At 48.2% G+C, this 23,957-nt stretch overlaps 1 protein-coding gene and 1 long non-coding RNA gene across 5 annotated transcripts in view; one reads left to right on the top strand and one right to left on the bottom strand.

Annotated features, from left to right (window-relative positions):
* The window catches only part of BICD2 (BICD cargo adaptor 2), a 183,272-nt gene that overhangs the window by 135,344 nt on the left and 23,971 nt on the right, over positions 1 to 23,957 (bottom strand). The gene's annotated exons all lie outside the window — the stretch shown is intronic.
* Positions 6,469 to 18,120, top strand: LOC134958298 (uncharacterized). Of its 2 annotated transcripts, none has more exons than XR_010186937.1 (3): positions 6,469 to 6,794; positions 9,405 to 9,507; positions 17,824 to 18,120. It is a non-coding gene; the product is annotated as an uncharacterized LOC134958298 (long non-coding RNA). The 2 variants fall into 2 exon arrangements; XR_010186936.1 differs by having other exon boundaries at positions 17,873 to 18,120.

Raw genomic sequence — 23,957 nt, forward strand, 5'->3', positions numbered from 1 at the left:
GTAAACGATGAGCGGCCCCGCGCTCGTTCATTGTCGGTGCGCCGTCACTTCTGCATGCAGGCCAATATGGAAGAGATTGTCCATATTAGCACGCATTGCTATGGTGCTGGGTGACAGGGGGAGTGAAGGTTCTTCACTCCCCCTGTCACCCGGCGCCATAGCAATGCATGCTAATATAGACAATCTCTTTCATATTAGCCTGCTGTATCGGCGGTCGGGCAGCTCAGCGGCGGGTCGCCCAGTCTGTAGGGCCTTTAGATTTGGGTGGGGTGTGTTCAAACAGAAATCTAAATTGCAGTGTAAAAATAAAGCAGCCAGTATTTAGCCTGCACAGAAACAATATAACCCACCCAAATCTAACTCTCTCTGCAGAGGTTATATCTGCCACCCCCCCCCCCTCCAGTGCCCATGGTTTTGCCCATTAGAGAAAGATTTTGCTGCTGCGATCAGGTCTCCATCAGGCCCACAGCAGTATCTCTGTGTCCTGATTTTCCAGTATAATACCATTTTATCCCAACATTTCTTAGATAGAAGACCATATTGAATATTTTTCTACAATAGTTGTATTTTATTTTGAAACCTAAATGGAAGCATGGGAAAGATTTTATGGCCTACACACGTTTAAAAGGTGTGTGCCCCAAATGTTCATCTAAAAATGCTGGGAGCCCTTAGCAAAAAGGCACAAGTGCAAAAGGAAAAAAAAAACATGTTGAAATCTAGCTCTAGAACACAGAGCTCCTCTTTTGATCAATTTAGATTGCAAACATCTGCTTGGGACTCCTATTTCCTGCCCTCAAAAATAAAATCCCCCGCTGAGAGCTGGAAGTAAGTGTAAACATGTGTGCTGAAGGCCGGAGACTCTGTCTGCAACTCGGGAGTGGGATACCGTCAGGAGAATATCTTTCACAAGCAACAGACGTCTTTGTTGCAATCTCTGAAAGTCATGGAGAGATTGAGAGATATCCTACAGCCAGCAACCTGCCGCCACTTTTTGATTACTCCTCAAGCAGAAAGATCATTGTTCAGAGTCTCTGCTTTGCCAGCACAGCAACCGTATTTTCAGTCCCCCACAATTATATTTCCATGGAATAAAAATAAACAAGCACACTGCTCTTCACCCTCATCTTGGCAGAGACTGCAGGACTTGTAGGTCCAGGTTTATTTACCGTCAACCCATCTGGTGGTGGCAAATTGTTTAAAAGAGAAAATAGGAGGCCAAACAGCGCTGTGCTTAACTTAAAGGTGTAGAAGTCTTCAATCCTAAGAAACACAATCAACTCTCTATATACAAAGTAAATATGTTTGCAAAGGTCTCTTATCTTCAGACAGAAATGGAATCTGGCAAAAGGTCTCATAAGTCTCATGAATCCTCAGCACTTTTTGGATACCCTCCTATCACACCATGTAGATGGAAATACAGACACAGAAAGGTTTCTTTATCTCCCTAATGCTAGCCATACATCATACCAACTTTTCTACACCCTCCAATTTATCAGCCCAACTAAAATAGTGCCCCACACATCTAACCAACTTTTCATCAGATCAGCCAACCTGCAAACTTTTTTAATAGACCAGCCAACTTCTGTCCAACTAGTGATGTCACAGAAGTAGGCGGACAGTGTCTGCCTGTTCTGAATATTTAAAAAACACACACACACACACACACACACACACACACACACACACACACACACACACACACACACGTGTGACATGTCTGTTTATTTCAGTGAAACTGAGCTTTTCAAACTTCATTGTGGATACATTTTTAGTAGTAGACCTACAATTGTAACAACTGAGAATATAAATAGTTTCAGTTATGTGCAGTTAAGGAATGGTATCCTCACTGTACCTAAATACCATTCACTATTGCACTTTTTCAATGAGAATTAAGGGGGGTACACACGTAGCGAGGTTTACTTCATTTCTAAGCAATCTGACTAGATTGCTTAGACATTAAGAACACATCGCTGCTGTGTGTAGGGTGCTGGCGACTGCTGCATCACTATCGCAGGCTCTAGATTTAGCATGCATGCCAAATCTAATTAGATTGCTCACTTCACCGCTGAGTGAAGTGAGCGTTTCTCCCCCTCCTCCCCCTCGCTCAGCACACATCGTGCTGGGGTGCTGTGCTAGATCGCTCGGGAGAAATCTCCCTGTGTGTAACCCCCTTAATGCTCTCACTACACTTGCCTCATCCCCTGTACACGTAACATCATACATGTGTCCCATCGGGTTGGGTATGGAATGCTAGTGGTCACATGACAGACCACGGCATCCCAACAGTAAGAATCCAGACACCGGATGGGTGTAAGTATTTTACACCTCTCCCAACCCCTACCCTAACCATTGAGGGGTGTCGGATACTGAAACCCCCCCCCCCAGTGACTGACCCTAAACCCGCAAGTGCCTAATCCTAACCCTCGGCCCATAACCCTAACCCCGATACTCACCTCCTGGATGGCAGCGGTGAAGTGGCCCCTGGACCATGCCACTGGAGCGGGATGGCGGCAGGTGGCTGGACCCTGGATGGTGGCAGTAAGGTGGCCCTGGACCATGCAGCTGGAGCAGGATAGCGGCGGGTGGTTGGACCTTGGATGGTGGCAGTGAAGGGGACCCTGGACCCTGCAGCTGGAGTGGGAGAGAGGTGACAGCTGGACCTAGATGGCAGTGGTGGTGGCCCCTGAACCCTGCACTGTCCCGGCTATAGGGAGGGGAGTGCACTGACCATAGAGGGGAAGGGGGGGTGCCCAGTTTTGGCTGTACTGAGGTGTTCACATGGAACAGGCATCAGCGCAGGTATCTGGCTCAGTATTAGTGGCTGTCAGTTTCGGTCATAGACCGCATACTCCCTCCAGCTAGAGGGGGGGCATGGTGATCGTGGGCGTTGGGTATGGCGGGGGTGATCTCTGGTGCTGGTGGTCACAGTGAACGGGTGTTGGGGATGGAGAGGACGATTGTTGTGGCGGAGACAGTGATCATGGGTGCCGGTTCGGGTGGGGTGGGACATTGAGACATGCAGCAATAGCTCCGGTCCTCCACCCGCCATGATGGACTGTCTGTCCCACGCCACTGTCTCCTGCGGCAGGGAGTGCAGGTGAGTGACACTAAGGAGGCAGGGAGGAGGAGGAGGAGTCTGTACCCTGCGCCTGAGAGGTCAAGGTGGCCCCTGAACCTGGATGGCGGCGGAGAGTTGGTGGCTGGACTTCTGCAGAGTTTGTCGCAGAGGATCAGCTGCCGGTATGCACCCAGGTACGGAGGTTCTGCTGCCACTGGTTCTCCTTCCGCTCTGCCGCCACTGCTGTCGGTTTCCAGGGTTACATGGGCAGCCAGGCAGCAGTGGAGCACTGCCGCTGCTGCCCCTGGTTGTCTTCCTGCCACCGAGATGACAGGGGCAGCCTGGCAGCAGTGATGGACTGCCGCAGCTGCCCCAGAACCTGATCCCGGATCCCGATCCACAGTGCCGCCGCCACTGGAGGCAGAGTAAGCCAAGCCAGCAGTGATGTTAACAGAAGTAGGTGGATATTGCTGGCCAGGGTCCACCTACAAATCGTTCAGTTGGAGGGAATGTTCCCCTTACACCTGAACGATCAGTTGGGAAAAATCAAACAGGTTTGATTTTCCCAACAAGTTGGACCAACCGTTTTGGGGCATTTTTCGGCGTGTGGGAGCAAACGGCTGATAATCGTTTGCTCCCACACATTGCCCAACTAGTTGGCTGGTTGGAACGATATCGTCCCGATGTATGGCTAGCATAACAAATACAGACCCTCAAAAATATACATAACAGTACACTATTAGTGCATTACAAAAAAAGACAGAAATACTTACATATACCATAGAATAAATATAAAAGGTAAAATACAAAAAAAATTAAAAAAAAAAAAATCGCAAAACAGTGACACTTAAGTCAATTGGCAGAAGAAAAAAAAAAAGAGTTGACAACTCACAGTCTGGGAAGTGGGAGAGGAACATGGAGTCCCTTGATGGAAACCAAGCCCAGGTAAGTGAAAAAGTTCACAGTTCACCACATTCCAACCCAGATTTACAGTATTAAGCATTGGAGAGTGATAAATTGCATGGTGATAAAAGTACCATCCAACCAGCTCCTAACTGACATGTTACAGGGGAAGGCAATCAATTTGCCGGCTGTCAGGATCCCGACAGTTAGGGTACCGACGCTGGATTCCCGACAGCCGACAATGCCAACAGTCGGAATACCAGCTCACAGGAGCTATTCCCACTCGTGGGTGTCCGCGGCACCCATAGTGGGGGAATAGATCCTGTGGCAAGCGCGAAGGAATTTGTAGCATTCGCCCTGCTGCCAGCATTCTGGCAGGCGGCATCCCGTCCGCCTGGATTACATATGTATTCCATTACAGACTGTATTTGCAAAATTAAAGGAGGTGAATGGCTGATACTTTATCACCATGCAAAATATCACTCTCCGTGGCTTGATAAATGTTTGCTTAAAGGGGGGTACACACGGAGAGATCACTGCTTAAATTCTAAGCAATCTGACAATCTCTCCGTGTGTATGCACCACAGCGATAGCGATGCGCGGTCCCGCACGTCGCTATCGCTGGTGCTAGATTGTGCCTGCATGCAGGTCGCTCATTTCACTGCTGAGTGAAATGAGCGCCCCCCTCGCTCAGCACAGATCGCGCTCCCCGTGTGTATGGGGCTTATGTGTTTCAGATTCAGATCCTTTATCAAGATGTGGGGTATGGGGTATGGTCACTGGAATTCCCTTATATACCCATAGTGTGACCACATGACTAAAAACATGCAAGATCAAACTCCACCCTCATCATATACAAAACCTTCCTAATAAATAATATATTTTGCAACATTTCTGTGTATATATATATATATATATATATATATATATATATATATATATATATATATATATATATTAAATGTACAAACATAAAATAAGATGAAATAACAAAATATACCACCATAAAGAAATATAAAAACAAATTAAAATGTATTTTTCCAACAACACATAAAAGTAAAGTCCAGATTTGAGGGCTCTAGAGTTGTCTTATATAAAAGATATATGTGTTGTGTAAAACAAAGGATCCATTACATAGAAACATAGTGACGAACAGCTTGTTTCCAGGCTTGATGATACAAAATGGCTTATAGGTGGTCCAGGACAGCAGAACTGAAGAGATGGCAGTCTTATGCTCCTTTCACATCAGGCGATCCACCGCCGAGCTGCCTGATGGCGGATACGGCCGACGGGCGGCCCGGCGGCAGTGGGGAAGTGACAGGGGGAGTGAAGTTTCTTCACTCACCCCCCCACCCCCCGTCACCATAGTACTGCATGTTAATATGGACGAGATTGTCCATATTAGCCTGCATGCATAAGCGACCCAACACCAACAATGAACGAGCGCGGGGCCGCCCATCGTTGCTGCCTACACAATGAAAGATATGAACGAGAACATTCACATCATTCAGTGTTCTCGCCTAATGTGTAGGGCCCATTACTGTACACTTCTAGCATACGGTTACTTTGCACATTCGATAAATCTAATTTTATTTGCTTCTGGTGCTGTAAAAGAAATCTCGAGGGTGCGAAATAGCAACCTATCATATCCTATTGGCACTACGATTACTGTATTATTGGGGGGGGGGGGGGGGGGGGAGACTGGTGGACAGAAAATTTAGGTGGAGCATGGTATGGTGCAAGGGTAGGGAATAAACTACAAAAGGCGGGAGATGGAGAATTATAGCAAATATAAATTAGGATTATTACAATTCTGTTATATAGCACCACCATATTCTACACAGTACTTTGCAGAGATGGTTGAAATGTATTCACATCTGGCCGACAATACCCCCCACATATACAAACATTGGCATCATTTTGTCCTGAGATACCACCTACTGCTGTATTTTTTGAAATGTGGGAGGAAATACCTGTAAACACAGAGCGAACATACTGTACAAACTCTAGAGAGACATTATTTAAGTATTTTTTTGTGGCGTAATAAAACAAAATATAACTCTGCCTGTAGAGACAACCTTGGTCCAGACTGTGTGTAATGCATGTTTTCTTGTTTATGGAAAATGTGGTAAAAATAAATAAAAATAAAATAATAATAATATTATTATTATTATTATTATTATTATTAATAATAATAATAATAATTTAAAAAAAAAAAGTAAAAGTGATAAAAAATATATATATAAATAAATCATGGAAGACACGTCTGTTTCTAGTTTCCAATTAACTTGGGAGAGAGCTCAGAAAATTGCCAAGATATACTGTCTGGCACCTAACAAAATAATATTTTTTACAACCATATATTTTTGTCTCTCAAAATGCATGAAAACAGAAAGAATCTCCTATATAATAGCCCAGATCTGTGACTCTGTGCCTGTGTGTCTAATGCTGGGCGGAGTCACAACTCTGGGTGGAGTCACAGCTCTGGGCAAATATATAGGAGATGGGCATGGGCTGATTGGGACGCTGAGACGCCGAACCACTTCCTGCTTGGCTGGTCATATTGTCCCCTTAGTGGGCTAACTCACCCCTCCTCCTGGCTGCCTGCAGCAATCGGAGCTCCGGCGTGTAGCCTTGGTAACGGCCCCTGCATAGCCACTGTCAGTGATGCTGCAGTCCGTGCAGCACTTCCTACTACTACAAGCCCTGCCCCTGCATGTCTTCATGCAGGGGGCGGGTTCAGCACTCGGCACTGCTACAGGCCTGCATGAGATGTGAGCAGCCTACAGAGGCCGGAAGAGGAGAGGTACAGTACAGTTGCAGCAGACAAAAGGTAAAACATGCATTACAGCAAGGGATGAGTCAAGTGAAAGAAAAGAGAGGAATGCGGGTTAGGAATGAGAAAGAGTGGAGTGAGAAAAAAGGGTTAGGCTCCTTAAATACCAAGGTGATAGAAAGAGAAAAGAAGGCAAGTAATACCGCATTCAGATCGCAAATGCCGGATCCTACCCGGTAAGACAAACGTGTACTTACCGGGTGGGATCCGGCATTTGCGCTCCTCTGCTGGCTTTCCGACCCGGCAATATACCGGGTCGGTTGCCATAGCAGCGGAGGGAGCAGCAGCAGCAGGGGCGGGGGTGGAGGCGGCGCCGGGAGATGAGCTCATCTCCTGCGCCGCCTCTGCCTATGCTGTGAATGGGAGCCGATTCGCATCGGAACGGCTCCCATTCACACTGCGCCTGACCCGGTAATCAACCCGGTAAGAACCCTTCTTTTTTACCGGGTTGAATTACCGGGTCAGGCGACCCGCTAATTCACAATTGGACCTTTCACATCGCACACGGACCCGTTTCGACACGGCAATATGCCGTGTCGGTACCGGGTTTTCAGTGCGATGTGAAAGGGGTATAAGAGTCTATGTGAGAGATTAGACAGGAAGTCACTAATGTAAGGCACAAGAAATGAAAACATGCGAGTGAGATATAGAGAAAATAAAGGAAGAATAAAGTATAAAGACTAAATGGGCTTCAAAGAGCAGAGAGAGTGAAGAAAAGGGGGACAGGGACCTGCGTGTGTTATAATATAGGGAGTAATTTATACCTGATCGCTAGGCTGTTTTTTCTCACAGCCTGTGATCAGGTCCGAACTGCGCATGCGTATCCACTGCAATGTGCAGGCGCGACGGATTACTGCACTGGGCAACGGTGCATAGTGACGGAATGGTGTGAAAAAAGCGTTCGTACGGACTATCGCAATGAGACTGACAGGAAGAGGGCGTTTGTGGGTGACAACTGACAGTTTTCAGGGAGTGTCCGGGAAAACGCAGGCGGAATCAAGCATTTGCAGGGAGGGTGTCTGACGTCAATTCCGATCCCGGTCAGGCACCCCTGCACCCACCCATCCACCACCCGCAGTGCCTCCGGAACCCCCTTCCCCCACCCACCGCAGGTTACTATTCCCAATTGTAGTCCATGTGGATCGTAAAGTATGAAAGTAAAAAAAAAAATGGAAAAATACAAAAAAATTATGAAAAACTCATGTCGACCTTGTTCAGGTTGACATAATGACCATGTTGACCAATAGTGGTCGACCTAATGACTGTCGACCTAAGTGTGGTCGACCTAATGACCATGTCCCCACGAAACAGTTGCATCAAGAAGTACAATAAGGCTCTGATTTTCACTCAGTTGTTTGGAGTCTGAGTCCAACATCTACAGGTCTTTGTCCACATCCTCAGGTTTGTCCTCAACAGAAAAGGCTCTGTAGCATGCAACCACCTTAGCTGCTTTTTCATTTCCCAATCTGTTGCTTGTTTTGGATTGTACAAAAAACTGTACGTTGAAAAAATTCTTTCAATTCCTGCATTTGATGAAACTGCGGTGAAGATTTACTACAGAAGCGTCTAACTGAAGTTGAGCTGCGTAGGACGGGTGTAGTATGGTATGCCGGCGGCCAGGATCTCGGCGGCCATTATACCAGCGCCGGGATCCCGACCGCCGGCATACCGACAGCTGAGCGAGCGCAAATGAGCCCCTTGCGGGCAAGACTCCAGGGGGGTTGTGGAGCCCCAAGAGGGAGAATAGTTGTTGGTATAATGAGCGCCGGGATCCCAACAGCCGGCATACTGAATACCACCCGCGTAGGACATCCACCAGGCTAGAGGAGATACTTGCCGTAAAGTGTCCATTTCAAACAATGGTGCAAATGGTTTCATGGATGCACGAAAGTGGACGATGACCGGCATAATTTGACGATTATAGACATGAGCAAACTCTATAGCAGTCTCAATTTCAGCAGGACTGAGCTTTCTTACCCTGTACCTAGGATCAAGTAGATTAGCCAGGAAGTGGGCATCTGCGAGTGCAATTTTAGCTTTTGCCTTTGCCATCTTTATTACGGGTGTGGTATGGAGCGTCGACAGTGTCTAGGTCAACCACTATTGGTCGACAGTAACTAGGTCAACAGGATTTCTAGGTCGACAGGTCAAAAAGTCGACATGAGGTTGTTGTTGTTGTTTTTTTTAAAGTGTTGTTTTCTCTGTACAGTGACCGGGAAACCCAATTAATGCACTGTCTTCGCTCGCCATGCTTCGGGCAAGGTGCCTCGCTGCGCTCGGCAGAGGTTACTACTATTCCTAATCGTCCGCGTGGATCGTTGAGTGTGAAAAAAAAAAAATTGTGAAAAGCTCATGTCGACCTTTTGACTTGCCGACCTAGAGACCCCGTCGACCTAGAGACCGGATACCCTTTATTACAATTACGTGGTGTCCAATCTCTTCAAGATCATTTAACAGCTTCTTTCACACTTGTATGACATCAATGATTGTGCAGTTGTGTCTTTGTGCATGATCCAGGGCTACAGAAACTGGTTTCAGCCTAGCCAAATAATCTTTAGTACTCCGCTTAATACCAAAGTTATTAACTTTGTTAATAATGTCTTGTAGGATATCATCTTTGTTTTTATCACATACGCTAAGAAGAATGGGTCAGTTTTTCAGAAAGGACTCCAAACAGTGTGACGTCAGCTCCGGCCTTCGCACTTGAGGAGTAAGTATTAAGCTACGCACACACTGCACAGAATGGAAAAAAAACATTCGGATTTGCAGCTGTCCGCTGACTGAGGGGTATTTTCGCACAGCGTACACATGCAATCGCACACTTGCACGGGGCAAATTTTCACTCCCCCTGGGCGGCGACTATCTGATTGCGGGACAGTGTAATTTGCAGATCTGAATTAGGCCTTTGGATGTGTATCGGCCTTCAGCTGCGATCATGTACGTAGAGAAAATAAGAATTTACTCACCGGTAATTCTATTTCTCGTAGTCCGTAGTGGATGCTGGGGACTCCGTAAGGACCATGGGGAATAGCGGCTCCGCAGGAGACTGGGCACAACTAAGAAAGATTTAGGACTACCTGGTGTGCACTGGCTCCTCCCTCTATGCCCCTCCTCCAGACCTCAGTTAGGAAACTGTGCCCGGAAGAGCTGACACAATAAGGAAAGGATTCGGAATCCCGGGTAAGACTCATACCAGCCACACCAATCACACCGTACAACTCGTGATACTATACCCAGTGAACAATATGAATAACAACTGAGCCTCTCAAACAGATGGCTCCAAACAATAACCCTTTAGTTAGGCAATAACTATATACAAGTATTGCAGACAATCCGCACTTGGGATGGGCGCCCAGCATCCACTACGGACTACGAGAAATAGAATTACCGGTGAGTAAATTCTTATTTTCTCTGACGTCCTAGTGGATGCTGGGGACTCCGTAAGGACCATGGGGATTATACCAAAGCTCCCAAACGGGCGGGAGAGTGCGGATGATTCTGCAGCACCGAATGAGCAAACTCAAGGTCCTCCTCAGCCAGGGTATCAAACTTGTAGAATTTAGCAAATGTGTTTGAACCCGACCAAGTAGCAGCTCGGCAAAGTTGTAAAGCCGAGACCCCTCGGGCAGCCGCCCAAGAAGAGCCCACTTTCCTCGTGGAATGGGCTTTTTCAGATTTAGGATGCGGCAGTCCAGACGCAGAATGTGCAAGTTGAATCGTACTACAGATCCAGCGAGCAATAGACTGCTTTGAAGCAGGAGCACCCAGCTTGTTGGGCGCATATAGGATAAATAGCGAGTCAGTTTTCCTGACTCCAGCCGTCCTGGAAACATACGATTTTCAGGGCCCTGACTACGTCCAGCAACTTGGAATCCTCCAAGTCCTTAGTAGCCGCAGGCACCACAATAGGTTGGTTCAAATGAAAAGCTGATACCACCTTAGGAAGAAATTGGGGACGAGTCCTCAATTCCGCCCTATCCATATGGAAAATCAGATAAGGGCTTTTACATGACAAAGCCGCCAATTCTGACACACGCCTGGCCGAAGCCAAGGCCAACAGCATGACCACTTTCCACGTGAGATATTTTAGTTCCACGGTTTTAAGTGGCTCAAACCAATGTGACTTAAGGAAATCCAACACCACGTTGAGATCCCAAGGTGCCACTGGAGGCACAAAAGGGGGCTGAATATGCAGCACTCCTTTAACAAACGTCTGAACTTCAGGCAGTGAAGCCAGTTCTTTTTGGAAGAAAATCGACAGAGCCGAAATCTGGACCTTAATGGAACCTAATTTGAAGCCCATAGTCACCCCTGACTGTAGGAAGTGCAGAAATCGACCCAGCTGAAATTCCTCCGTTGGGGCCCTTCTGGCCTCACACCACGCAACATATTTTCGCCATATGCGGTGATAATGGTTTGCGGTCACCTCCTTCCTAGCTTTAATCAGCGTAGGGATGACTTCCTCCGGAATGCCCTTTTCCTTCAGGATCCGGCGTTCAACCGCCATGCCGTCAAACGCAGTCGCGGTAAGTCTTGGAACAGATAGGGTCCCTGCTGCAGCAGGTCCTGTCTGAGCGGCAGAGGCCATGGTTCCTCTGATATCATTTCTTGAAGTTCTGGGTACCAAGCTCTTCTTGGCCAATCCGGAACAATGATTATAGTTCTTACTCTTCTCCTTCTTATTATCCTCAGTACCTTGGGTATGAGAGGAAGAGGAGGGAACACATAAACCGACTGGTACACCCACGGTGTCACTAAAGCGTCCACAGCTATCGCCCGAGGGTCCCTTGACCTGGCGCAATATCTTTTTGTTGAGGCGGGACGCCATCATGTCCACCTGTGGCCTTTCCCACCGGTGTACAACCATTTGGAAGACTTCTGGATGAAGTCCCCACTCTCCCGTGTGGAGGTCGTGTCTGCTGAGAAAGTCTGCTTCCCAGTTGTCCACTCCGGGAATGAACACTGCTGACAGTGCTAACACATGATTTTCCGCCCATCGGAGAATCCTTGTGGCTTCTGCCATCGCCATCCTGCTTCTTGTGCCGCCCTGTCGGTTTACATGGGCGACCGCCGTGATGTTGTCTGACTGGATCAGCACCGGCTGGTGTTGAAGCAGGGGTCTTGCCTGACTTAGGGCATTGTAAATGGCCCTTAGTTCCAGAATATTTATGTGTAGGGAAGTCTCCTGACTCGACCATTGTCCCTGGAAGTTTCTTCCCTGTGTGACTGCCCCCCAACCTCGTAGGCTGGCATCCGTGGTCACCAGGACCCAGTCCTGTATGCCGAATCTGCGGCCCTCTAGAAAATTAGCACTCTGCAGCCACCACAGCAGCGACACCCTGGCCCTTGGAGACAGGGTTATCAGCCGATGCATCTGAAGATGCAATCCGGACCACTTGTCCAACAGATCCCACTGAAAGATCCTTGCATGGAACCTTCCGAATGGAATTGCTTCGTAAGAAGCCACCATCTTTCCCAGGACTCGCGTGCAGTGGTGCACCGACACCTGTTTTGGTTTTAGGAGGTCTCTGACTAGAGATGACAACTCCTTGGCCTTCTCCTCCGGGAGAAACACTTTTTTCTGTTCTGTGTCCAGAACCATCCCCAGGAACAGTAGACGCGTTGTAGGAACCAGCTGCGACGTTGGAATATTCAGGATCCAGCCGTGCTGTTGTAGCACTTCCCGAGCTAGTGCTACTCCGATCAACAACTGTTCCCTGGACCTCGCCTTTATAAGGAGATCGTCCAAGTACGGGATAATTAAAACTCCCTTTTTCCGAAGGAGTATCATCATTTCGGCCATTACCTTGGTAAATACCCTCGGTGCCGTGGACAGACCAAACGGCAACGTCTGGAATTGGTAATGACAAATCTGAGGTACTCCTGGTGAGGAGGGTAAATGGGGACATGCAGGTAAGCATCCTTGATGTCCAGTGATACCATGTAATCCCCCTCGTCCAGGCTTGCAATCACCGCCCTGAGCGATTCCATCTTGAACTTGAACCTTCTTATATAAGTGTTCAAGGATTTTAAATTTAAAATGGGTCTCACCGAACCGTCCGGTTTCGGTACCACAAACATTGTGGAATAGTAACCCCGTCCTTGTTGAAGGAGGGGTACCTTGATTATCACCTGCTGAGAACACAGCTTGTGAATCACCTCCAGCACTGCCTCCCTGTCCGGGGGAGCTGTCGGCAAGGCAGATTTGAGGAAACGGCGAGGGGGAGACGTCTCGAATTCCAGCTTGTACCCCTGAGATACTACTTGTAGAATCCAGGGATCCACCCGTGAGCGAGCCCACTGGTCGCTGAAGTTCTTGAGACGGGCCCCCCCCGTACCTGGCTCCGCCTGTGGAGCCCCAGCGTCATGCGGTGGACTTAGAGGAAGCGGTGGAGGACTTTTGTTCCTGGGAACTGGCTGTATGTTGCAGCTTTTTCCCTCTACCTCTTCCTCTGGGCAGAAAGGACGCGCCTCTAACCAGCTTGCATTTCTGGGGCCGAAAGGACTGTACCTGATAATACGGTGCTTTCTTTGGCTGTGAGGGAACATGGGGTAAAAATGCTGACTTCCCAGCTGTCGCTGTGGAAACGAGGTCCGAGAGACCATCCCCAAACAACTCCTCACCCTTGTAAGGCAAAACTTCCATGTGCCTTTTAGAATCTGTATCTCCTGTCCACTGCCGAGTCCACAATCCTCTCCTGGCAGAAATGGACATTGCGTTTATTTTAGATGCCAGCCGGCAAATATCCCTCTGTGCATCTCTCATGTATAAGACAGCGTCTTTAATATGCTCTACGGTTAGCAATATAGTGTCCCTGTCTAGGGTATCAATGTTTTCCGACAGGGAATCTGACCACGCAGCTGCAGCACTGCACATCCATGCTGAAGCAATAGCCGGTCTCAGTATAATTCCTGAGTGTGTATATACAGACTTCAGGATAGCCTCCTGCTTTCTATCCGCAGGCTCCTTTAGGGCGGCCGTGTCCGGAGACGGTAGTGCCACCTTTTTTGACAGACGTGTGAGCGCTTTATCCACCCTAGGGGATGTCTCCCAACGTGACCTGTCCTCTGGCGGGAAAGGGTACGCCATTAGTAACTTTTTAGAAATTACCAGTTTCTTATCGGGGGAAGCCCACGCTTCTTCACACACTTCATTTAATTCATCAGATGGGGGGAAAACCACTCATAGCTTTTTCTCCCCAAACATAATACCCTTTTTTGTGGTACCTGGGGTAATATCAGAAATGTGCAACACATTTTTCATTGCCGTAATCATATAACAAGTGGCTCTATAGGAATGTACACTAGTCTCATCGTCGTCGACACTGGAGTCAGTATCCGTGTCGACATCTGTGTCTGCCATCTGAGGTAGTGGGCGTTTTAGAGCCCTTGATGGCTTTTGAGACGCCTGGGCAGGCACGGGCTGAGAAGCCGGCTGTCCCACATCTGCTATGTCGTCAAACCTTTTATGTAAGGAGTTGACACTGTCGCGTAATTCCTTCCACATGTCCATCCATTCAGGTGTCGACCCCGCAGGGGGTGACATCACATTTATCGGCACCTGCTCCGCCTCCACATAAGCCTCAAACATGTCGACACAGCCGTACCGACACACCGCACACACACAGGGAATGCTCTGACTGAGGACAGGACCCCACAAAGTCCTTTGGGGAGACAGAGAGAGAGTATGCCAGCACACACCAGAGCGCTATATAATGCAGGGATACACACTACACACAGTGATTTTTCCCCTATAGCTGCTATAATACACAGTTTGCCCCTAAATTTAGTGCCCCCCCTCTCTTTTTTACCCTATTGAGCCTGGAAACTGCAGGGGAAAGCCTTGGGAGCGTCCTTCCAGCGGAGCTGTGAGAGGAAATGGCGCCAGTGTGCTGAGGGAGATAGCCCCGCCCCCTTCTCGGCGGACTTCTCCCGCTTTTTTCAGGATATTTTTGGCAGGGGATTTTACACATATATAGTCTTACTGACTATATTATGTGTTTTTTTGCCAAGCTAAGGTACTCTTATTGCAGCCCAGGGCGCCCCCCCCCCCAGCGCCCTGCACCCATCAGTGACCGGAGTGTGTGGTGTGCATGGGGAGCAATGGCGCACAGCTGCAGTGCTGTGCGCTACCTTAATGAAGACCGGAGTCTTCAGCCGCCGATTTCCTGGACGTTCTTCTTGCTTCTGGCTCTGCAAGGGGGACGGCGGCGCGGCTCCGGGACCGGACGACCGAGGCTGGGCCTGTGTTCGATCCCTCTGGAGCTAATGGTGTCCAGTAGCCTAAGAAGCCCAAGCTAGCTGCAAGCAGGTAGGTTCGCTTCTTCTCCCCTCAGTCCCTCGTAGCAGTGAGTCTGTTGCCAGCAGATCTCACTGAAAATAAAAAACCTAAATATACTTTCTTTTTTAAGAGCTCAGGAGAGCCCCTAGTGTGCAACCAGCTCGGCCGGGCACAAAATTCTAACTGGAGGAGGGGCATAGAGGGAGGAGCCAGTGCACACCAGGTAGTCCTAAATCTTTCTTAGTTGTGCCCAGTCTCCTGTGGAGCCGCTATTCCCCATGGTCCTTACGGAGTCCCCAGCATCCAGAGAAAGTAGCGTTGCTACTGCCGCGGCAGATCTGCGTGACCGTAGACACTCGAGGAATCGATGTTGATCATTATTGTATTGGGGCTACGTAGGTGTATGCAGTTACGGAGCACGCTGTGATAGCACCGGTGAGCGTCTATGTCCTTTTCTGGGTGGCTTCTTCACTTGGGATGTTTAGCAGTTACCGTAGTCTGAAACTTCCCAGCTGGGCAGGCATGTGCGGACAAATATGAATTATGCCCACAGAACGATAACACAAAGGTGCTGTGACCCTACGTGACAAGCTATATATACAGTATCTCTCTGTTATTGCCAGAATAAACAAATGCATCACTAGAAGTAGCGGAATTCCCTACCAGCTGCGTCACAGAGAGGACAGGCCGCCATTAAGTCCAGGACATATGCCATTAGCAGCCATGAATATTCATGTCTTTCTCAACCAATGTGACCTTGAAGAATACATTTGCATTTAAAGGCTTTTAGATTTTAACAGCTAGGTGTATGAGCAAGAAGATTGCGTTATGTGGCAGAACATAAACCAGGCACTTAAAAAAAAAAAAGGCAACAATGAAATAAAGCAACTTGATTTACAAAGGCACACAAGACAGCCATAATGAGAATATCTGAACAACCCTATATATGCACATTTACACTCTCTCAAAGGAAGAATTGGAAATCAGGCAACTAGAAGGGCTTGTGTATTTGGGAACAGTGGTGGGCTAGTCTACTTAACAATAGGAAGATACCCCAGTGTTCTATACAAATGTATTTGTACGGCATTCTCCAAAAAGAGCTAAAAGTGTGTAAACATGGCTTTGTCTCAAGTACGCAGTGGGGGAAATTCAATTGTTTCTGGGTGCCCACAGAACCTGTCTAAAGTGACAGGAGCTATTCAATTGTTTGTGCAGATGGGCACAAGTTTTGCAGTGTCCTTTAATTCTGCTTGCACCCTCCTGTGGTGGAGAGCAGAAGTCTGCCCAAAATCAGGCTTTTGGGCGGATAAAATGCTAGTTTCGGCAGTGTGCCCAATACTTTGCGTAAGTTTAGATGCTTTACGCGTGCAAAACCGGTACATTTGGGTGCAACAAGCGCAATAATAATTGGGCCTCACGCTCCTCTGCAGAACTGAATATTGCCCATTGGGCGCCCATTATACACACACACACACACACACACACACACGGTCAAAAACAACTGAATTCCCCCCAGTGTGTCCTTATCCTCCTTACATTTTACAAACAAACACAGTAACACAACTTATCGTTAATTCTACCACCCTGCACCTGTCCCAACCTGTGCGGTTCCTCTTTCCTGCCTGGGGTGTCACTCTCTGCTCTGGTGCTTCTAGAACACTCTGGGCTGTATTTCAGTGCACATTTACGTAACACCTGAGTGACATCACAATCTGATTGAGCAGCTTACCACTAAATGTACATTGTATTTCAGAGAGGCATGGATGGGTCAGCATTAGGAGAGATTGCTGACTCCAGAGTGCCACTGGAAAAGTTAGGGGTGTCTCCAGGTAAGCTGGCTCTCAGATGCTGTAGGAGCCATTATCATGTGGCCTTACACTGGGCTATTAGACCCAGACATATTTGTCATTATTTATGGGGTGGGTTTAGGGTGCGTTTTTCCCTGTGTTGGTATGGCTAGGCTGCTTCAGGTTGGCACACCCTAACACTTTATTAACGCTTATGTTTTTCCCTGTCACATTGTATATATTTTTGTATTATTTTAATCACACCTCACTTACATAGCACTTATGTGCTTCTTATTAACCCTTACTAATTTTCACCTGTGTGCTGCCCTGGGGTAGCCGACCTGTGCCGACATGATGGGGTCTTGCAGCCCGGACCCACACCTAGTATTAGGGACCCCCAGGTTAAGCCCCCAGGCCGTTCGGCCTGGGGGCTTAACCCTATATCTGCAGATATACGCAACTAAGATCTCTGTATTATCGGATTATTATGTAGTGTTATTTCTCACTAAGTGTGCATTAGGGATAGCTATATGTTTTTCTCTTACTGTATCTCAGTGCCAAGATACAGACCAGAGTGTGCTGGAAGCTCCATAGCAGAGTGTGGCACCACAGGCAAGAAAGAGCAACTGCACAGATTGTGACAGGTGCAAGGTGCTAGAATTAACACTACAGCTGTATACAAATGCAACCAAACACCAGCAGAAGTATCTTACAGAAACCAAACAACAGCTTTAGTCAGTCTCTGGGTGCTATGTTGCAGCAAAATTTCTTCTAAGACATTAGAAGAAATGCAGAATATTATCCAGCCATAGATCTATATACTGTAATTATCTGCAAAAATAATTTAATGAACAGTTAATTGCCATAATTATCAAGTACTGTGGCTCCTATAGCCATAATTAAACATATATTTGTATCAAAATCTTTTATATTCTTTTTTTTTATTTTTTATCACCAGTGATACCATGCTTAATATGCAGGGGCACATCATATTTCTTTCCATCTAGATGCTGGTATTATTCTACCATCAACAGGCTAAGAAGCCAGACTGATTATAGTAGGTCTTTCTGCAAAAGAGCGGAACATCAGACCGCAGGGATCACAGCTGACAGCAAGAAGCCCCTCCTCTTGGTTCATTACAAGTAAATTGGAGATGGGTGTTGCACACACAAAAGTTATTATAAAATTACACAAACCCATCTCAATATACTCCACAGTATGATCTTATAGCTTTAGACTGTATGTATGACAACAATAAACAACTGCAATTGGCCAAAACGATCAGGTTGTCAAAATGACGGACACCAGGGAAGGATCATAGGGGAGTCTCTACTCACACAGGAGCTGCCGGATATTTATATATAAGAGAGCTTGCATGAGTAGCACACGTTTTTCCAAAAACACCAAGGGTGCAATGTCTTGGCATAAATGCAAAAAAATAAGAATTTACTTACCGATAATTCTATTTCTCATAGTCCGTAGTGGATGCTGGGGACTCCGAAAGGACCATGGGGAATAGCGGCTCCGCATGAGACTGGGCACAAAAGTAAAAGCTTTAAGACTACCTGGTGTGCACTGGCTCCTCCCCCTATGACCCTCCTCCAAGCCTCAGTTAGGATACTGTGCCCGGACGAGCGTACACAATAAGGAAGGATTTTGAATCCCGGGTAAGACTCATACCAGCCACACCAATCACACCGTACAACTTGTGATCTGAACCCAGTTAACAGCATGATAACAGAGGAGCCTCTGAAAAGATGGCTCACAACAATAATAACCCGATTTTTTGTAACAATAACTATGTACAAGTATTGCAGACAATCCGCACTTGGGATGGGCGCCCAGCATCCACTACAGACTATGAGAAATAGAATTATCGGTAAGTAAATTCTTATTTTCTCTGACGTCCTAGTGGATGCTGGGGACTCCGAAAGGACCATGGGGATTATACCAAAGCTCCCAAACGGGCGGGAGAGTGCGGATGACTCTGCAGCACCGAATGAGAGAACTCCAGGTCCTCCTCAGCCAGGGTATCAAATTTGTAGAATTTAGCAAACGTGTTTGCCCCTGACCAAGTAGCCGCTCGGCAAAGTTGTAAAGCCGAGACCCCTCGGGCAGCCGCCCAAGATGAGCCCACTTTCCGTGTGGAATGGGCTTTTACAGATTTTGGCTGTGGCAGGCCTGCCACAGAATGTGCAAGCTGAATTGTACTACAAATCCAACGAGCAATAGTCTGCTTAGAAGCAGGAGCACCCAGCTTGTTGGGTGCATACAGGATAAACAGCGAGTCAGATTTTCTGACTCCAGCCGTCCTGGAAACATATATTTTCAGGGCCCTGACTACGTCCAGCAACTTGGAATCCTCCAAGTCCCTAGTAGCCGCAGGCACCACAATAGGCTGGTTTAAGTGAAATGCTGAAACCACCTTAGGGAGAAATTGAGGACGAGTCCTCAATTCTGCCCTGTCCGTATGAAAAATTAGGTAAGGGCTTTATAGGATAAAGCCGCCAATTCTGAGACACGCCTGGCTGAGGCCAGGGCTAACAGCATTACCACTTTCCATGTGAGATATTTTAAGTCCACAGTGGTGAGTGGTTCAAACCAATGTGATTTTAGGAACCCCAAAACTACATTGAGATCCCAAGGTGCCACTGGAGGCACAAAAGGAGGCTGTATATGCAGTACCCCCCCTTGACAAACGTCTGAACTTCAGGAACTGAAGCTAGTTCTTTTTGGAAGAATATTGACAGGGCCGAAATTTGAACCTTAATGGACCCTAATTTTAGGCCCATAGACAGTCCTGTTTGCAGGAAATGCAGGAAACGACCCAATTGAAATTCCTCTGTAGGGGCCTTCCTGGCCTCACACCACGCAACATATTTACGCCAAATACGGTGATAATGTTGCACAGTTACATCCTTCCTGGCTTTGATCAGGGTAGGGATGACTTCATCCGGAATGCCTTTTTCCTTCAGGATCCGGCGTTCAACCGCCATGCCGTCAAACGCAGCCGCGGTAAGTCTTGGAACAGACATGGTCCCTGCTGGAGCAGGTCCTTTCTTAGAGGTAGAGGCCACGGGTCTTCCGTGAGCATCTCTTGAAGTTCCGGGTACCAAGTCCTTCTTGGCCAATCCGGAGCCACGAGTATAGTCCTTACTCCTCTCCTTCTTATGATTCTCAGTACCTTGGGTATGAGAGGCAGAGGAGGGAACACATACACTGACTGGTACACCCACGGTGTTACCAGAGCGTCCACAGCTATTGCCTGAGGGTCCCTTGACCTGGCGCAATATCTGTCCAGTTTTTTGTTGAGGCGGGACGCCATCATGTCCACCTTTGGTTTTTCCCAACGGTTCACAATCATGTGGAAGACTTCTGGGTGAAGTCCCCACTCCCCCGGGTGGAGATCGTGTCTGCTGAGGAAGTCTGCTTCCCAGTTGTCCACTCCCGGAATGAACACTGCTGACAGTGCTATCACATGATTTTCCGCCCAGCGAAGAATCCTTGCAACTTCCGTCATTGCCCTCCTGCTTCTTGTGCCGCCCTGTCTGTTTACGTGGGCGACTGCCGTGATGTTGTCCGACTGGATCAGCACCGGCTGACCCTGAAGCAGAGGCCTTGCCTGACTTAGGGCATTGTAAATGGCCCTTAGTTCCAGGATATTTATGTGAAGTGACGTTTCCATGCTTGACCACAAGCCCTGGAAATTTCTTCCCTGTGTGACTGCTCCCCAGCCTCTCAGGCTGGCATCCGTGGTCACCAGGACCCAGTCCTGAATGCCGAATCTGCGGCCCTCTAGAAGATGAGCACTCTGCAACCACCACAGGAGAGACACCCTTGTCCTTGGAGACAGGGTTATCCGCTGATGCATTTGAAGATGCGATCCGGACCATTTGTCCAGCAGATCCCACTGAAAAGTTCTTGCGTGGAATCTGCCGAATGGAATCGCTTCGTAAGAAGCCACCATTTTTCCCAGGACCCTTGTGCATTGATGCACTGACACTTGGCCTGGTTTTAGGAGGTTCCTGACTAGGTCGGATAACTCCCTGGCTTTCTCCTCCGGGAGAAACACCTTTTTCTGTACTGTGTCCAGAATCATCCCTAGGAACAGCAGACGTGTCGTCGGAATCAGCTGCGATTTTGGAATATTTAGAATCCATCCGTGCGGTCGTAGTACTACTTGAGATAGTGCTACTCCGACCTCTAACTGTTCTCTGGACCTTGCCCTTATCAGGAGATCGTCCAAGTAAGGGATAATTAAGACGTCTTTTCTTCGAAGAAGAAGAATCATCATTTCGGCCATTACCTTGGTAAAGACCCGGGGTGCCGTGGACAATCCAAACGGCAGCGTCTGAAACTGATAGTGACAGTTCTGTACCACAAACCTGAGGTACCCTTGGTGAGAAGGGCAAATTGGGACATGGAGGTAAGCATCCTTGATGTCCAGAGACACCATATAGTCCCCTTCTTCCAGGTTCGCTATCACTGCTCTGAGTGACTCCATCTTGAATTTGAACCTTTGTATGTAAGTGTTCAAGGATTTCCGATTTAAAATAGGTCTCACCGAGCCGTCCGGCTTCGGTACCACAAACAGCGTGGAATAATACCCCTTTCCCTGTTGTAGGAGGGGTACCTTGATTATCACCTGCTGGGAATACAGCTTGTGAATGGCTTCCAATACCGCCTCCCTGTCGGGGGGAGACGTTGGTAAAGCAGACTTCAGGAACCGGCGAGGGGGAGACGTCTCGAATTCCAATTTGTACCCCTGAGATACTACCTGCAGGATCCAGGGGTCCACTTGCGAGTGAGCCCACTGCGCGCTGAAATTCTTGAGACGGGCCCCCACCGTGCCTGAGTCCGCTTGTAAGGCCCCAGCGTCATGCTGAGGACTTGGCAGAAGCGGGGGAGGGCTTCTGTTCCTGGGAAGAGGCTGTCTGCTGCAGTCTTTTTCCCCTTCCTCTGCCCCGGGGCAGATACGAGTGGCCTTTTGCCCGCTTGCCCTTATGGGGACGAAAGGACTGAGCCTGAAAAGACGGCGTCTTTTTCTGCTGAGAGGTGACCTGGGGTAAAAAGGTGGATTTCCCAGCCGTTGCCGTGGCCACCAGGTCCAATAGACCGACCCCAAATAACTCCTCCCCTTTATACGGCAATACTTCCATATGCCGTTTGGAATCCGCATCACCTGACCACTGTCGCGTCCATAACCCTCTTCTGGCAGAAATGGACAGCGCACTTACTCTTGATGCCAGAGTGCAAATATCCCTCTGTGCATCTCTCATATATAGAAATGCATCCTTTAAATGCTCTATAGTCAATAATATATTGTCCCTGTCCAGGGTATCAATATTTTCAGTCAGGGAATCTGACCAAGCCACCCCAGCACTGCACATCCAGGCTGAGACGATTGCTGGTCGCAGTATAATACCAGTATGTGTGTATATACTTTTTAGGATATTTTCCAGCTTCCTATCAGCTGGTTCCTTGAGGGCGGCCGTATCAGGAGACGGTAACGCCACTTGTTTTGATAAGCGTGTGAGCGCCTTATCTACCCTAGGGGGTGTTTCCCAACGCGCCCTAACCTCTGGCGGGAAAGGGTATAATGCCAATAATTTTTTTAGAAATTAGCAGTTTTTTATCGGGGGAAACCCACGCTTCATCACACACCTCATTTAATTCATCTGATTCAGGAAAAACTACGGGTAGTTTTTTCACACCCCACATAATACCCTTTTTTGTGGTACTTGTAGTATCAGAAATGTTCAAAACCTCCTTCATTGCCGTGATCATGTAACGTGTGGCCCTACTGGAAAATACGTTTCTTTCCTCACCGTCGACACTGGAGTCAGTGTCCGTGTCTGGGTCGACCACCTGAGGTAACGGGCGCTTTAGAGCCCCTGACGGTGTTTGAGACGCCTGTACAGGTATTAACTGATTTGCCGGCTGTCTCATGTCGTCAACAGTCTTTTGTAAAGTGCTGACACTATCACGTAATTCTTTCCATAAGACCATCCAGTCAGGTGTCGACTCCCTAGGGGGTGACATCACTAATACAGGCAATTGCTCCGCCTCCATACCATTTTCCTCCTCATACATGTTGACACAACGTACCGACACACAGCACACACACAGGGAATGCTCTGATAGAGGACAGGACCCCACTAGCCCTTTGGGGAGACAGAGGGAGAGTTTGCCAGCACACACCAGAGCGCTATATATATATATATATACAGGGATAACCTTATATAAGTGTTTTTCCCTTATATAGCTGCTGTATAGATTTATCTGCCAAATTAGTGCCCCCCCCTCTCTTTGTTTTACCCTGTTTCTGTAGTGCAGGACTGCAGGGGAGAGTCAGGGAGCTTCCCTCCAACGAAGCTGTGAGGAAAAATGGCGCCAGTGTGCTGAGGAGATAGGCTCCGCCCCCTTCTCGGCGGCCGTTCTCCCGCTTTTTTATGGAAAAACAGGCATGAGTTAAATGCATCCATATAGCCCAGGAGCTATATGTGATGCATTTTTTGCCCCCTAAGGTGTTTATATTGCGTCTCAGGGCGCCCCCACCCAGCGCCCTGCACCCTCAGTGACCGGAGTGTGAAGTGTGCTGAGAGCAATGGCGCACAGCTGCGGTGCTGTGCGCTACCTTATTGAAGACAGGACGTCTTCTGCCGCCGATTTTTCCGGACCTCTTCTGCTCTTCTGGCTCTGTAAGGGGGACGGCGGCGCGGCTCTGGGACCCATCCATGGCTGGGCCTGTGATCGGTCCCTCTGGAGCTAATGTCCAGTAGCCTAAGAAGCCCAATCCACTCTGCACGCAGGTGAGTTCGCTTCTTCTCCCCTTAGTCCCTCGATGCAGTGAGCCTGTTGCCAGCAGGTCTCACTGAAAATAAAAAACCTAAAACTAAACTTTTTTCTAAGCAGCTCAGGAGAGCCACCTAGACTGCACCCTTCTCGTTCGGGCACAAAAATCTAACTGAGGCTTGGAGGAGGGTCATAGGGGGAGGAGCCAGTGCACACCAGGTAGTCTTAAAGCTTTTACTTTTGTGCCCAGTCTCCTGCGGAGCCGCTATTCCCCATGGTCCTTTCGGAGTCCCCAGC

This window comes from Pseudophryne corroboree, chromosome 9 (assembly GCF_028390025.1).
Source record: "Pseudophryne corroboree isolate aPseCor3 chromosome 9, aPseCor3.hap2, whole genome shotgun sequence".
NCBI lineage: Eukaryota > Metazoa > Chordata > Amphibia > Anura > Myobatrachidae > Pseudophryne > Pseudophryne corroboree.